The sequence below is a fragment of the Mustela nivalis genome, assembly GCF_964662115.1.
Source record: "Mustela nivalis genome assembly, chromosome: 2".
Classification (NCBI taxonomy): Eukaryota; Metazoa; Chordata; class Mammalia; order Carnivora; family Mustelidae; genus Mustela; species Mustela nivalis.
This window is the reverse complement of record NC_139021.1, coordinates 66,317,724-66,333,332: the sequence shown is the minus strand read 5'-3', so window position 1 is coordinate 66,333,332 and position 15,609 is coordinate 66,317,724.

The window sequence follows — 15,609 nt, the reverse complement described above, 5'->3', positions numbered from 1 at the left end:
TTCAGCTCAGGTCATGATCCCAGGTCCTGGGATTGAGCCCCGCATCAGGCTCTCTGCTCAGCAGGGGGCCTTCTTAACTCCTCTCTCCCTGCCTACTTCTGATCTCTGTCAAATAAATAAAACCTTTAAAAAATATAGAAAAAAAATCATTAGTTCTTTCCACAGTTTGGCAATTGTGGCCATTGCTGCTATGAATATTGGGGTACATAAGGCCCTTCTTCTCACTACATCTGTATCTTCGGGGTAAATACCCAGTAGTGTAATTGCAGGGTCATAGGATAGCTTTATTTTTAATTTTTTGAGGACTCACCACACTGTTTTTCCAAAATGGCTGTACCAACTTGCATTTCCACCAACAGTGTAAGATGGTTCCCCTTGCTCCAAAGTTGCCCTTCAACAGACAAATGAATAAAGAAGATATGGTGCAAATATACAATGGAATATTATGCAGCCATCAGAAAGGTTGAGTACCCAAGTTTTGGGTCAACATGGACGGGACTGGAAGATATTATGCTGAGTGGAATAAGACAAGCAGAGAGAGAGAGTCAGTTATCATATGGTTTCACTTACTTGTGGAGTATAAGGAATAACATGGAGGACATTGGGAGATGGAGAGAATAAATGAGTTGGGGGAAATCAGAGGGGAAGACAAACCATGAGAGACTGTGGACTCTGAGAAACAAACTGAGGGTTTTGGAGGGGAGAGGGATGGGGGGACAGGTGAGCCTGTTGGTGGGTATTAAGGAGGGCACATATTGCATGGAAGACTGGGTGTGGTGCATAAACAATGAATCTTGGAACACTGAAAAAAAATTATCAATAGTATTGTTGATTGAGACTACTAGGAGCAACAGTAACAGAGAAAATATAACAATATATGTACTTCTATTTTCAAGGGGAATAATACTTTTTTTCCTAACACAGTACTTCTTTGTTCCTTTTCCTTTTTTTTTTTTTTTTTTTTTTTGGTTCTTCACCCATTTATACCCTGAAGATTTATCAAGGACACCAAAGAGTTTGTTCATGAGGGTTATGGCTACTGATATTTAACTGTATTGGCAACTAAAATGGAGAACTTTTAAAGATGCTTATTTATTGGTTCATTTGAGGGTAATAATGGTGAAAGCCTTGTATTCTGTTTCTTATAAAATTAGTTCTCATCGTCTTGCAAGATTTGTCCTAAGGTCCCAGTATGTTGTAGAATACTAAAAAGCTCAATGAAAGACAAAGCTTGGAATGTAAATTTTATTTGCCTTGGTTTATAATAACTGAGTCTGAAAAGCTATGGAATGCCTTAATAGTTTGGCAAAGTTTGCTCAGTGTTGATAGGATTGATTCCTTGGTTTCCTATTTATTGCTTTCATTATGATATGAAGGGTTAATCTTTTTGTGTTATTTGCTTACATAACAAAGATTCTCTTATCAGAGTAACTTTCTGTGCTTTATGTTGACTTTATTACATCCGGTATTATTTTTAAAAACAATTAAAAAAAGAGAAGAACAAAGAAGCTTCGCTTTTGAAAGAGTTCATATTTTTACAATTATGTTACATTCTATGTGTATTTCAAATATCTTTTGTCACTTCAGTTAAATAGGTAGGTAGTATTATTCACAGGCACCCATGATCTTATCTTAATCAAGTCCTAATCTCCTCCAATATTTATTTTTGTCTTTCCCAAACCAAACTCTCAGTATCAGAAAAAAAAAAAAAAAGAGTAAAACTTACAGTATATCTTTTGCACCTAAAGCTTTATTTGTGATTTCCCAGGGGGGTCCCTGCAAAAATCACAAAGACTTGTTCATTCACCTTGTAAAAAATACTAGAAATGATTAGGTTTAAAAAGAAATCTGTCTTGATGATGAGTGCTGTGAAGTGTGTAAACCTGGTGATTCACAGACCTGTACCCCTGGGGATAAAAATACATGTTTATAAAAAATAAAAAATTAAAAAATAAAAATAAATAAATAAAAAAGAAAAAGAAATCTGTATTCCTATCAATGTGTTACATGAGAAGAGTTGTTGAATCAAAAGAGATGTTTATTCTCCCCAAGGTAAAATTTTTTATAAACAAAATATTGTTCATATAAATAGTTCAGAAATTGCATCCTATATGTGAAGTTCCTAAGGGTTTGCCTATGCTCTTGCTATCCATGACATGTTTCTTCTTGGTGCTATTTTGTCTGATGATATTTAGACATGAAACTAAGTGCTAAAGTGTTATTACTCATAGATTTCAGTTATCATTTAAAATTCTTATTGGCTATAAGCAAGCTTCACTTGGATCTAATATCTTCTAGGCCAGTGACTCTCAGTTGAGGATGTACATCAGATTCATGCTTTAAGTTTTATGATGTACTCCAGACTTTCTAGATCTCTTTACTCGATAATCTTAGGATATTCTTAACATACTAGTTGCATACTGTTGGTATGTGTGTTATGTCTCAGGATTATTCTATCTCAAAAGTATTTCTTCCGTATCTTCATTTAATTTTACAAATCAGATACAACATCCACTGACTTCTTTGCAAATAGGTTTACGCGTGGTCCTTATAGACATTTACAGAAGCGTCTTGAAAGGACGTTATTATCTTGTTTTTCATGCCACATATAAGTCAAATTTGCTTGTCAGTTACACCACTCTTGTTATGACCTTTCATCAGACCTTTCACATTTAAAAATGACCATTAATAAGTCAGCCACAACTGTTTTAATTTCTGTCATCTGCAGATAGTTTTGTTTTACTCTGGTGCTTTTTTGCTGTAGGGATAACAGTTTGAAAAGTCATCAGCAATGACAGAAAATAGGGAGTTTGACCTTTTTTCCTCCTTCAAAACAGGATATGAGTGGCTTTCTCCCAGCTGTTGGCATAACCACTGTCCCTTTTAGTTGCAGGCACACTCCCTTTTCCTTTCCCTGCCCCAAAGTTTGCCATGTTAATTGACCTTCTTATGCTTCTTCTCTCTTGTTTGGGGACTCTCTTTTTTGCTTGTTTCTTTCATTTCTTGTCTCTCCTATTCCTAATCATTAGTTCTTTATTCTTCTATCTACCCATTCTGTCTGATCAGGGATCTCTCTCATTCCTTTTTCCTTTTTCTTTTAAATTGCCACCCCAACTTTTAATCTTTGACTCCACCGAGTAACTTGGAATCCCCCTTCTAGGGGGCTCGCATCGATTTCCCTCCTGATTGCATGCACGTTTCTTTCTGCGTGAACTTCTTATTGCATCATAAACAAACTTTTGTCTTTCCAGAATGCATTTTAACTCCATTTTACTTGCTTGCTAGAGCAGAAAACTTACTCACAAAATTTTATTGAGCTATTTCTGAGTTGCTCTGCAGACATGGGATTCCCAAACTGAAAATCAATCCAGTGCTTCCCTAAGTGCTTTAAGTGCTTTTCTGAATTAAAGGAAAACATCAAATATCCAACCAGCATTTCAACACAAAAGTTAACAGCTGGTGTATAAAGAATTTCAGAGAGTCTCTTGTTATCTGAATTAGGCCTTCTTTATTGAACTTTATTTGAAACATGTGACCTGGCATAAAAGTCACAGCTGCAAGATTTCTAGGAGGGAGAAAAAATGGTTTGGATCGGGTTACATCAGCCTCAGAAGAAATAAAATCTATCTGTGATCTTAATTCTTCAGACAGTCTGAAGTGGTGGTATAAACTGTTTTCAGAGCTGCTTAGAAGGTGTCACTACAAATTGTCACGGGGCTGAAGGTGACTCTTCATTGGCTCTTATTTAGTCTTTGCATTCTGGCTTTGCCCACTATTTGGAGGTATAGTCGCACTCTTAGACACATTTTTTTTGCCTTTGTCCAACATTTGCTGAGCAGAGCTAAGTATCTACTTAATTTTTGTATAAGAACTGAAAGTTTTGGTACGCTGAATGAGGAAAACATAATGTAATTATACTTGCCAAAGTAACCCTTGGATAATGAGCAATAAATTTACAATTTGTCAATTGCACAATAATTTCCACTCTCTTTCCCCCACAAACCCTGTCCCTTCCCACCAAGCTTCCTCAACTTAATCATACCAAAAAAGTTTTCTAGATGCTGGCATTGTTCTAAGCTAGTGTGTATCAAACCTTCCTGCCCATTAGATTTCGCTGGAGAGCTTACAAAATGCTAACCAGAGTGGTGAGGGTTTTTTTTTGGGGGGGGGGGTGCCTAGGTATCACTATTTTAAATAGATTCTCAAGTGATTGATACCAAAAATGCAGCGATTGTTCTAAGTGATTTATCTATATATCTGTTCAAAGTCTTGGCCATTACCACTCTGAGTTATCAGATTATCCCAGATCACGTGGGTTGGTCAATCCAGTACTCACAGTTCATCTCACAGGTTACATTTAATAATTCATCATCCTTAAAATACATATTCTTTTATTTGTCTTCCAGGAAACTACATTTGCACTGTAATTTTCTCTTAGCCCCTGTTTATGGCTTCCTTTCTTCTTATTCTCCTTATGAGGATGTGCTCCAGAATGTATCCTTGATCATTATTTATCTTACACTTACCCCCTTGATGATCTGATCTAGTCTTCTGGCTGAAAACATTATCTATGAGCTGACAATTCCTATATGCCCATATTGATATTTGTAACTCTGAATTTTCTTCTAACTTCCAGATTCCTAAATACAATTCTCCATTTAATATCTCGACTTAGATGTCTAATAGTCATAATAATACTGACTAAAAAGCAGAATGTGTGGTTCTATTTCAACTACCCCTCCAAAACTAGTCCTTTTACAGAAGTTTCCATTTGAGTTGATGGCAATTCAAGTTGCTCAGACTGAAATGAAATAATCCTTGGATGACTCTTTCTCTGAGCACATTGAATCTGTCATGTGGGATCTATTCTTCAAAGTTATCTCCAGAATCCAACCATTTCTGACCACTTTCAGTGTTACCAGCCTGGTATGAGCTGCCACCTTTGTCTCCTAAACCACCACAAGCACCTTCTCACTGTTCTTGCATCATGTGTTCTTGTATCTCTTCTCAATACAGCCACTGCAGTGATCCTATAAAGACACAAGTTCAGCTGTGTCACTGCTCTGCATAGCTCTCCATTTAATATATGGTAAACCCCAAGATTCTTTTTTTTTTTAAAGATCATTTATTTATTTGACATGCAGAGAGAGAGAGAGAGAGGTCACAAGTAGGCAGAGAGGCAGGCAGAGAGAGAGGGGGGAAGCAGGCTCCCTGCCGAGTGCCAAGTGGAGAGCCCAATGCAGGGCTCGATCCCAGAACCCTGAGACCATGACCTGAGCTCAAGGCAGAGGCTTAAACCACTGAGCCACCCAGGTGCCCCAAACCCAAGATTCTTATGACGGCTTTCAAGGCCCATGTAATTTAGTTCTTAGTCACCTCCAACCACTCCTCACCTTGTTCACTATGCACAGTTGGGTTCGGCTGAATAATAGTCCTCAAATGTGTCCATGTCTGGATCTCTGGAAGCTGTGAATGTTCCTTTATACATATGTAAAGAGACTCTGCAGATAGGATTAAGTTAGAGATTTTGAGATGAGGAGATGATCCTGGCTTACCTGGGTAGGCCCAATGTAATCACAAGATTCCTGGTAAGAGGAAGTCAGACTGAATAAATGGAGATATTACAATGGAAGAAATTGTAATATGACTGGGAAAATTACTAATTCAGCAAACTTTGGTTTTATCATCTATAACACGACCCATATAATACCTACCTCACAGGGTCATTCTAAAGATAAGGTTAGAAACACTACATATTTGCCTTCTGAATTGGTAGTAAAATTCTCTATTTATATTTCATAAATCTCACCTTAGTTATTTTGGACCCAATTTTTCACCAGTCTTGGAAAAAAGGCAAAGATCTATTTGCCTCTATAGAAGTATTTATTCTATAATTTTAAAAAGTCTTTTTATTCCCATTCAATGAAATAATCATGCAGTTGAGATTTATGTGCCTTCTTAGTGTCCTTTCACCATCATTACAGAAAAGAACTAGATCAGATCAAAACTCCCTAAGCCTCTAAGTAGATTCTCATTCATCTTTAACATCATTCAACAACCTATGAATTCACCTACATTAAGCATGTGAATATGTCCTTGGTTCATGAGGGTTTTTGAGAAGCTTTTAAACTGCATTGTTAAAATCCTGGTATTTGGTATCTGTGAAATTCCTTAACTGCTGCTTAGTTGAGCAGTTCTTTCCTTTAGTGAACCCATCTGGTCTCTGTCAGTCATTGTGACCACTTTTTTGTGTCCAAAGTATTGGCAAGTCAGATAATTTTAGGATTTTGTTAGGTACAGATACAAAGTTTATTTGTCAGTAGTTTCTTGGGCTAACCTTTTTGGAAGAGAGAGCTCTTTTTTTTTTTTCAAGTCTTAAGATTCTTTATTTCTATATGATTTCTCACTAATAATCTATCTGGGTCCTTGACTGCACCTGCACATTCCTTTTGTATCCTGTGATATATCTTGGTCTGAAAGTATGGTAATATTTATTGTAACCAATAAACAGTGGTCATTCACTCTTCTCCATATCTTGGAATTCAGCTCCTTCTTAATTATATTTGACTTATTTGCATGCTTTGAAGATCTTTTGTCTCAATGGACAAGGCGGAAATTGTTAACATTGTCAGATAATTTCATACCCCCAGTATGAATGTATGTATGTATGTATTTAATTTTCAAGTAGGTTCCAGGCTGGGAATGGAGCCCAATGCAGAACTTGAAGTCACAACCCTGAGATCAAGACCTGAGCTGAGATTCAGAGTTGGACGATCAACCAACTGAGCCACCCCATGTACTCTCAATATTTTTTAAGGCATCAGTTTCATTACAGTACTGGGAGTATTGCTTTCTAAAATGAATACAAGATTGAGTTTCACATAGATGGATTTTATGTTTGTCCCTATAAATTATATTTTTATTCTTTAGAATTCTACTTCTGAAGAAGGCAGGCATCATTTCCCTCCTTGGTTTTTTTATCTTTTTATAAAAAAAAAATAGAAAGCTTCATTTCACTTAACTTTTGGGTTTACAGGATAAGAGTGATTTAGGATTGTTAATGTATAGCACTGGAACTGAGTTAGTTCCTATATTTTAAGACATTTAGCTTCCTAATATGTGAAAATGTGTACCTGACACTATTTCCCAAGGGGAAAAACTGAAATGTGTTGATGTTCCCTTTTTCAGCTCCAGAAATAGCTGCTGTGTGCTCCTTTACTCTGTTTGTGAAACATCAGCCCTTCCCCTGCAAGAATCTCTGAGGAAGTCAGCTTCATTTATGGAATGAACTTCATTAACCAGACCACTTGGTTTTTACTAAACGAGGAAACTACGAAAATAAGAACAGAAATAGAAAATTATTGTCAATTAGTTCACTTCAAAGTTAATGTTGAGACATAGTTGACATATTTTATTTTGTATTTCCAGTAAACTGAAAGCAATTTCTCAATAACCTATAACTTCCCCCATTTTTTGCTTCATAAATAGATATTTAGTCATTAAAAAGAATAATTACATAGGTAGCCTTCACTCCATGGGAGGGAAACATCTAGAAAACTAACTCTTAAAAAGATAACTGATTTACCTTATAAATATGAAAATGTTACCACTGATCTCCCCATTTCTGTATGTCTCGTTCTTCTGACTGTACTAATGGTTGTAGTGACTAACCTTACTTACCGTGTGTTAGGGACTATGCAAAGAACAGGGGTGTTCTTATTATTAGTTGTCATGGAAGCATCATGTAACAGGTACTATTATAATCTTCATTTTATAGAAAAAGTAGTAGAGGCTCAGAAAGCTTAACAAAAGTTCAGATAGTTATTAGCTTGTAGAGCAAATTTTAAAGCAAGTATGCTTGACTTAGAGGGCTGCTTTTATCCAGTACACAATGCATTTTTCTGCCTTTAGTCACTGTTAGAGACACCCCTGGAAGTTCATTTCCCCTCAGGTGACTACTATAGTTATTCTGGGAATCTCTAAGCTGTGTCCCATGAGCACTCATTAATAAAATTCCAAAGTTAACCCGAGGAATCTTCCATTTCCCCACTCATAATCTTCTCTTGGTGATAACTACACCATTCCTGAGGTTACGCTGTCCTCCAAATCTTCTGAAAGACCCTCTCCCTCTCCATTGCTTTGCCTTCTGGAGTGGGACCCAGGAAATTCATAAGGGCTGTCTCCCACTGCCTCCAAAGGCATTAGGCTGTCTGCCTTGCCTGATAGGGCTGCTCTTCCCACCTGGGGTAGTTGGGATTCTGGGCTTCACCACCATTTATGGGCAAAAGGAATGGGTCCTGTCAAGATAAGAGTGGGTGTGCTGGAATAACATGGGACCCTTGAGTTACAGGGCCTCTCAGTTCCTTCCTTTGTGCCTCTATGCATCCCAGCAAATATTTCAACAACGCCTCATGTGTTCTTTTCTACTCAGAATGCCCTTCCTCCCTCCAATTTTTCTTCTCCTGGCAAAATCTTCTTTATGGTCTTAAGATCCTACTCAGGAGCCACCATGTCTCAGAACTCCTCCCTGTTTGCTACAACCAATAGGTTGCCCTCCTCTGTGCTTCCATAATGCCTTTGACTTGTCTGCAATGCTGCCCTGATACATTGTACTATTAACATTGCATATGTGTCTGTTTATCTCACTAGACAATTGAGTGCATTATGCAGTTGAAGATACCGATTGTTATTCATCTTTGTGCCCCAGCACAGTGCCTGGCATTTAGAACCAGGTCAATAAATGTTAAATAATAAATAACTCCTATGAGTCTAGCTAGAATAACTGAGAAGGGGGGATGGATGAATCAGTAAATCTTCCTTATTACATTTTCCCTGACCCTTCCCTAGATCACGTCTTTATCATCTCTCACCTGGACTCCTAAAACAGCTTAACTTTTTTATTGTGGAAAAATATATGTAATATTAAATTTACCACTTCAGTCACTTTTAAGTGTAGAAACCCTTTAACTCTTAACTCGTGTCCCTGATTTCACTAAGTCCTTCTCAATTCCAGCTTTCACTTGGTTGCTCAAATGAACTAAAATCACATTTACCTGCTGTTTATGATGCTTCACTGACTCCCCTTTGCCAACAGAATATAAAGCCAATACCTTTAAAAATGTCCTATAAAATCCATGTTTGCAACTCCTTAGACCTAGACAAGTAGGTTATAGTAGACTTTCAGTAGGTCTATGAAGGATTGCTATGAATATGGAGATGTCCAGTTACGACATCAAGGATTATTTGTCCCCAACAACCATAACATCTCTTAACAAACTGACTTCTTACCCTGACTTCTTCAGTTTTCTCTTTTCCTGGGTGAGAAACCTAAAGGCCTATGCCTCTCTCATCCCATTATATCTTGACTTTTATCAAGCTGTGTTTCTTTTTCCCTTTGAAATATCTCACAGTTTTCCTTTAATCTCTGTCACTTCCTAGCTTTATGACCTTGGATAAGTTACCCAATCTCTCTTTATTTCAGCTTCCTTATGTGTGAAATGGGATAAAAAATAAAGTGTGTTTTACATATATCCTTTTTAATCCCTTAGTCTGGGGTTCTTGTGAGAATAAGTTAATATATTTGAAACACTTAAGACAGTGCCTGGAACTTTTGGTTATGGAATGAAAATGTCATGGAGATAAAAGATATAGCATAGGGAATATAGTCAAAGTGGTGTATGGTGACAGATGGTAGCTGTACTTGTGAGCATAGCATAATGTATGAACTTGTGGAATCACTATGTTGTACACTTTAAGCTTAAGGTAACATTGTGTGTCAACTATTCTTCTATGAAAAAAACCAAAAAACTGAAAACAAAACAAAACAAAAAAACCATGGCCTGGCATATGGGATTGAATAAATGTTATATATAATTGTTACCATTACTATTTCTAGTATCATTACACTACTATAGGATTATTATGATACTCTCCTAGGTGGTTCCCTTACCCATACTCTAGCCTTCTTGAATACACCTTCCCAATCATCCTTCTAAAACCACTTTGGGCACAGAGACCCCCATTGGAGCCTACCCTAGAAAACATGGCTCAGCCTGAACAGAGCCTCAAGAGGAAAAAGCAATTATCAGAACAAAGGTAAGAGGTAGAGGGGGTAGAAGATGAGGATGTTAGGGAGTGGCTCAGAGAAGGGCATACCAGGTAGAGGGAACAGCTTTGGGTCCAAAGGCACCTTTGGGTTATGTGGGAAAATATGGGGTGCTCTGGGAATAGCAACCATATGGATTCAAAGTTGTGTTCCTTCCCTTATTCACATATTGAATAAGGCCCCATCTCCAGATACTCCAATATTGGAGGTAATTGGGAGGTAATTAAGGATAGATTAAGTCATAAGGGTAGAGCCCAGATGCAATAGGATTACTGTCCTTACAAGAAGAGACATAAGAAAGCTTACTCATCTATTTCTCACTCTCTGTGCATGTGTGCCAAGGAAAGGCCATGTGAAGTCATAGTAAGCAGTCCACCATCTACAACCCAAGGAGAGCTCTCACCAGACACTGATCCTGTTAGCACCTTGATCTCAGATTTCCAGTCCCTCGAAGTGTATTTCTTTTGTTTCAGCCACCCAGCCTATGGTATTTTGTTGGGGCAACCTGACTCAACTGAGACAAGTAATTTAATAGCTGGGGAGAAGGATGGAAGCGGGGAAAGGGCAAGAGATAAGGCTGAAGACTAAGTGACAACTATACTATAAAAGGTCTTGTATCCCACGGTTGGGCTTCTTCCTGGAGAGAGTAGGTGAGTCACTGAATGATTTTAAGCAGAGGAGTTAGTATCTGGTCAATTTAATATGGAGAGGGTCATTCAGTGGAGGACGGATTCAAGAAAGGCAATAGTGGAGGCTGGGAGAGTGATTTGCTGGCTGTAGCAGAAATAGGGGTGAGCCCTGATGAGGTTCTGAGTTAAGGTGGACGTGGGTAGGGATGCAGAGAAGTGGGTGGATTTGAAGTTCCTCCTGATGAGAGCTATAGCTCTGAGTACATTTGCAGGGATGTGGGAAGACTCTTGAAGACACCAGGAGCATCAATCAGTCAGTCTCACTTTGGAGAAGCCTCCTCTCTCTGATATGCTTGTCTCTATGACTTTCACCTGTGAAAACCTCCTCAACACTGAACTGCCCCACTTATACAAAATGTTCCAAGACTGATGTGAAGTCATTCCTCCCTGGGTCCTCTTCTCCCCAAGGTCCATTATCTAAACTCCATAATTTAGCTCTTAATTATATCTTATCCATATGGTTATTTGATAGATACTGCTAATTATAAGCTCCTTAAGGCCAGGAGCCATGTCTTAACTTTCTTGTAATTATCAAAGTCAACATATCATTGCATGTTCTAGGGCAGCTGTTCTCAGGGCCTTCTTTCTCTCTGTGAAATGTGATGTTTGCATGTCCCTTGTGTAAAATCTCAGTGTCACTGTAACTCTACTCATTTCTATCTCACTCAAGAAAGCAAATCAGAATAATCCACATACAACTATAGGGATGACTTTAAATGTGGTCTAATTTATAAAGAAGAAAGGAAATTATTCACTCTCTTTAGTACCATTGATGGTAAGAAATTACTTTATAACAGATGTGTGATGATGCCAGTATGAAAACCTGTACCAAGATAGTAAATTCTTAGAGGGCAAGGACTTTGTCTCACTCATCCTCATATGGCTTGCTCTAACTTCAAACACACCTGCGGTAGAGGTAAACGCTGTGACACTGGGGAATAGGAGTTCAATGATAAACTATGGTGGAAATGCTGATGTGGGAACAGGTGTTTCTGCTCCATGACATAAAAGTTGCTCTGGTGTATTCCACGCTTTGAGACAAGAACATTTTCTGACTTTAAACAGCATTTCTAGGAAATGTGTAGTTTCTGGGAGTTGGACATAGCTAGCAGAATTTATTTCCTGTGAACTGATGTCAAATAGGAGAGAATTTTCCTCACTCTGAATAAGACAGTGGTGACAACTGTAGAAAGGTTGTCATATGGCTATGAGGGCTAATAACAGGGCTTCTCTTGTATTTCAGAGAAAGAAAGAAAAAGGAAAAAAAATTTTCTTGTGCTCCCTCTTCACTCCTCAAAAGAATTTTGATGTGAGCACAGGAAAAAGAGCTGGAGGTCCTTTCTATTAGCAGGGTTTAGACTTCAGTGACAAAGTTCTACATAGTTGGTATGTGTTTGGCAGGTTTAGAGGAAGAAGAAGTCCTGGGTCATTGTGCCTTTCCTTTTACATGTGAGTGTAGCTTGTAACCCATCCATGACCTGGAGATGAAGTAGGGAGGCAATTTGAAAGGATGACTAGGAAGGGAAACCCTAACATCAGCCCTATAGAGCAAGTGCAAATAGATTGTTCCAGAAGTTCTGATAAGGAAATCTGTAAAATCAAAACAGAAATTTGTAAAAAAACAACAACAACAAAAAAAAACCACCCAGAAACCTATTTAAAAAAAAAAAAAAAAGTCTATCACTGTTTTTTTTACATATTTTACTCATGAGGAAATTGAACACCAGAGGGTTAGGTGATTTGTCCAGAGTTGCTTGGGAGATGAAACTGAATTGCAAAACAAGTTTCTGACTCCAGACTTAACAGTAGAGCAGGGAGTGGGTCTTTGTGTAGAATTTGAAACATAGTAAGTGCTTGGTATGTATAAGGCAAGCTACAATTAGAGGATTCCATCTCTAGGCTGTCTCACTATACTGCATTGCTTCTTACTAGTTCTCACCTTTGTATTATTACTCAGGAGGATACTGAGGTTTCCTCATTATCACTCTAAAATCTCAAGGACTTGGAGATGGGAGAAATGGTGGATTTTGTCAGCAATGTGTTGAGTCATGTGCTGACACGACCAGGAAATGGTGTGTGATTGTGCAGCATGAGAACAAAAGAGTTGGAAATTTACCAAACTCTAAGGCAATTGAAGCAATAATTAAGAGGCCAGGCAGAAATAGGAATTTATTTTAGCAAGGGGAAATCTAGTCAAATTTATTATATTAGATTTGGAGACAGACTATATGAATTGGTCAGGTTGCAGAGGATCTTAACCTGAGTGGACTGAACTATGTTTCATTATAATGGTTTCAATTATAATCCTATGTGTTGTTGTAGGTATTTAAAATTACTATTCTAAGAAGGGATTCATGGGCTTTGTTGGATGGCAAAAGGAGTTGGTGGCCAACAAAGTTAATAATTTCAGACCAGTAACATAAAAAAGGGATGCGGAAGGCCAGAACTAGGTGATGGTGCTTATCCTAACCCTGTTTAGAAGAGTGTGTCCTGTCAGGCCAATGAAAGACCATATCCAGGAAGAAAACTGCCCATGCTAGAGATGGATGTCGTGAGGTAACACAGCCTGATGCCACGAATTTAAAAATGGACACTTTACCCCTTTTCCTTTGATCTGTTCAAATGAAGAACCCCTTGGAATATGGCCTTTGATGCACCCTGCTTCTTGGGAGACCTCACTCAAGCAGATGTGAATTGCCTGCCACCTGGTGGTGATATTGTTAATGTAAATTATTAGAAGCCAGCATTCTACTCCAGAAGTTCATCTATGTGAGTCTACAAATCTGAGGTCCAGCCTTGCCCTGTTGGGGAATTCACCACTGGCTGCCATTTTGTGAGTGACTGGTCGACTAGCTGGCCTTCTCCTGGGAAGTGAGAATTGCTTCCATTGCAAACTACAGGGCGTTTCTTTTTTCTTTTTTTTTTAAAGATTTTATTTATTTATTTGACAGAGAGAGATCACAAGCAGGCAGAGAGGCAGGCAGAGAGAGAGGAGGAAGCAGGCTCCCTGCTGAGCAGAGAGCCCAATGCGGGGCTCCATCACAGGACCCTGAGATCATGACCTGAGCCGAAGGCAGCGGCTTAACCACTGAGCCACCCAGGCGCCCCTACAGGGCGTTTCTACCTAGGAATTGGTAGAGTTATCTTTTGCTTGTTCTTCATAATGAGGTGTTTGTTAACAATTATAGTCAAAAGAGATTACTTTTGGTTAGTTTACTGATTTACAGGTGGGGAAATCACACAAAACCATAAATCTACGACAGTGCAGTTCCACGTGTGCATCTACATAAAGGCCAGACCAGGCACCTTGACAACCTAGACTTAAGAAGTAGTGATCAGCGTCACAGAGTCCAATAAGCCTGTAAGGCCCTATATAAGTACAAAGATCACTAATGCATTTCTGGTGCTCAAGGTTGTTTTGATGCAAATATTGTAGTACTATGCTCAGCAGGAATTAAAATCTATAAGCATCCTGTTTCTTAAAAGTTACTTGCAATGATTTTCCCAAATTGTGACCAATTTTGTCTTAGCATAATTCTGACACATGGTCCGTATTCAGCTGTGTGGCAGAGCTGAAATGGAATGCTGATTTGGTGTTTGAATTTTCTCCAGGCCCTATATTCCTTTGTCATTACCTTATATGTACAAAAAGAACGTCCCTAATGGGGATGACCTTCCTTTGTACAAATGCAGTTTCAACACAGAACCTGTGTTTTGTTTTGTTTTCAAGTTGCAAGGCACAGAGACACACTCAGAGACAGCACCTGCTCAGTGATCTCACAAAAACATCATCAGGGATAGGAGTTTTTGTAGGGATACATAGGGAAAGGACACCTGCAATTTCATAGCCAGGCACCTAAGGAAGTGAAGTGTCACTCCTGGCTGTTTGGGCCACTGCAGGAGCTGTACCAACACCAGGCCCCCATCCCCCTCCCCTCCCGCTCTCTATTTTAATTACGCCACTATTCTGGACCCTCAGTTTCTGTTGCTCTGCTTTATGCCAAGCTACAGCTTCTCTGTCACCTCCTACTGCCTTCTTCACTGTTCTCTTGCATTCTATAGCACAGTTTGTGTCTGCTCCTGGATGTTTCTGCTGCCTGGCTTCTGCTTCCATTGAGACTTCTAGAGAGAATAGGTTATTGGACTGCGCTGACACTCTTGAGTGCAGCGTGCCTTTGTGGGGTTCTCAGGCTAAACTGGACCATTGGCTACTGATCACGGGTCTTGGCTCAGACCCCAGACCCTGATCCCATTTGCTTGTGTCCAAGATGATGGGTCACACAATACAAGATATGAAACATGTGGGTGAGAAAGATCTGCTGACTGCTTGGAGGCTGGGGGGGGGGTGCAGGTTGGTGAGGAAGGCGTTTATAATTCAGGGACAGTTCATTATACTCCCCAAAGCATCAGTGTTTCCTCAGACCAAAGCTTGACCATATCTGACTCCATTCCAGAAGGTAATGTGCAGCGGAGTACATGCACATTTAGGCGTTATTATTGAGAAACTGTGTCCTTAGTTATAGAATGCCTGCTAATAATTTATGGCACCATATGTTCCAAAGCCGGAACTAAAGCTGTCGGTTTCCACTTTGATTCACATGTGGCTCACAAAGAATGTTTCCCGTAGGACCTGCTGCCCAGTGCATAGGTGGTGATGGCTCCCTCCAAACCTTTGAATTGTATGAAGGGTTTCATTTGCCTCTGTAATTACCTATTTTGGGACTGACAGAGGAACTAAAAAGCTGGAAAATACTGTTCAGCTGTAAAGTCCAATGAGATGATTTGTTTGTTCCAGCAAAAATGAAAATAATGACA